Source organism: Marmota marmota, unplaced genomic scaffold, assembly GCF_001458135.2.
Source record: "Marmota marmota marmota unplaced genomic scaffold, marMar, whole genome shotgun sequence".
Classification (NCBI taxonomy): domain Eukaryota; kingdom Metazoa; phylum Chordata; class Mammalia; order Rodentia; family Sciuridae; genus Marmota; species Marmota marmota.
In genome coordinates, this window is record NW_026000222.1 from 1,645,478 (window position 1) to 1,647,440 (window position 1,963).

A 1,963-nucleotide genomic window follows, 5' to 3' on the forward strand; every position below is an offset into this window, starting at 1 on the left:
GCTGGTGCTTCTGTGTTCTTCTTCGGGGCCACGTTGGGTATTGGGATGCTTCAGGTCCCCCCCAATCTCGCTGTCACAGTCATCAGGGTCTGGACAGGTGTGTGTGGCCCCGCACAGTGCGGGGGTGTCCCGACCCTTACAAGAGTGGAACCCTGGGGTGGCCAGGCTGGAAGGCAGCCAGGGACAGGGCAGGAGCAGGGCAGGGACTCCAGCTGAGGGAGCCCTGAGGTGGAGGGACCCGCCTTGGGGGCCACAGTGCTGGTGTGGTGCACCCAGATGGGGGAGAGAGGGGGCACACCACAGTGTCGACCCGTGGGGCCAGGACCTGCTCTGGGGACCTGGGGACCTTGTCCCAGAATGGTGTGGGGAGGGTGTAGGGCTTGGGTCACAGGCCCAGTCTGCCATTAGGGTAACAGAGCTGGGTGCCTCCTCATGCAGCGGGACTTGAAAGTGCCTCCCACGCAGGGAGGATGGGCACAGAGAGGCCTTGGGCAGGTGCCCTCCCTCCACTTTGTGAAATGAAGAAGTGGGCCTGTCCACGCGGGTCCCGCTGCCCACCTCCAGGCAGTTCCTGGTCCACCTTTTATGTGGCCCCCAGCCCTGACACAGTGAAACAGGCAGCTGGTGACACAGCAGCTCGGCCCCCTGACACCAGCCCTGGCGCCACCTGGGGCAGGAGACTGGCCACGAGCCCCACTTCTCTGGGTGACAGCCCAGTGGGCAACTGGCTACCCCAGCTGCCGGTGGCCATCCTCGAGCAGCGGCCACCCCCCGTCCTGCTGGGCCGGCGCCTTGGGCACTCCTGAGGGGCTGCCAAACCCCCTGCTCTGCGGCACTTCCTGATGACGTCCACTGTGAGCTTAACACCCCGTGCGCCTGGACAGTGGCCCAGGTTGAGCCATCCCCACCCATGTCCTCAGGAGCAGCTGGCTAGGAGAAAGCCCCTTTCCCAGGTGACCTAGGGGAGGGGCAGGGCCTCCCTGGGACAAGACCAGTCCTAGACCCTCAAGCGCCTTCTCTGCCGGGACCAGCTATCCCCCCAGGCACCATGTGGCAGAGTGGAGAGCCCCCACTGCCCCACAGCCCTGCCCCTCCCCTCGTCCCGCTCCTCAGCCTGGCATCAGCCTGGTCAGCAGGTAGCCACTCACCCTGCCTGTGTTGTCCACTCGCAGGACAGGACATGGGCTCCGGCCAGCAGCCTGGCTGCTCCCTGGCACCGGTAACTGGCCCCCCACCCCCACCCCTCAGGTGCCCCTGCGGCCCAGTGCCAACTGCTGGGGCCCAGAGCTGGGCGGCAGTGCTGGCTTCCTCTTCAAGAGCTTCACCAAGACTTGATGACCGGGTCCTGGGAGACCCCTGCCGTCTCAGGACCCTGCAGGAGGGAGTGGGCTGACCTAGGAGGGGAACCTGAAGGCCAGTCTGGCTGGAGGAGCTGGGTGGGAGCTGGCCTGGTGGACTTGTCGCCCCCTCCTGGGGCAGGGCGGGCTGCTTGGGTAGGCGCGAGGCAGGGGTTTTGAGAAGGGAAACAGCAGGTTTTACGAAGGAGAGACTTCCTGCAGAACTACTGCAAGGAATGGAGATGTCTCACTGGGGCTCGCTGCTCCAGCCAAGTGTTAGCTCTCTGTGACCAAAATGCCCGGCAAGAACAATTAAAGGAGGGAAAGTTTACTTTGGCTCACAGAATCAGTCCATAGATGGCCGACTCCATTGCCCAAGGTACAGCGGCCAGGGCCCTCGTGGCGGAAGGGCCTGGTGGAGGAGAGGAGAGCAGCTCTCTGCAGGAAGCCCCCCGGGAAGGGGCGGCGGGGCACATGTGCCCTTGCAGGGCCTGCCCCCAGCGACCAGCTCCAGCCATGCCCACCTGCCAACAGTGACCACCCGCCCCTCCAGTCACCCTGGGTGAGCTCAGGAGCCCCAGGGACCAGACACCTCTGGATGTGCCTGCAGGGACACAGGAGCTTTA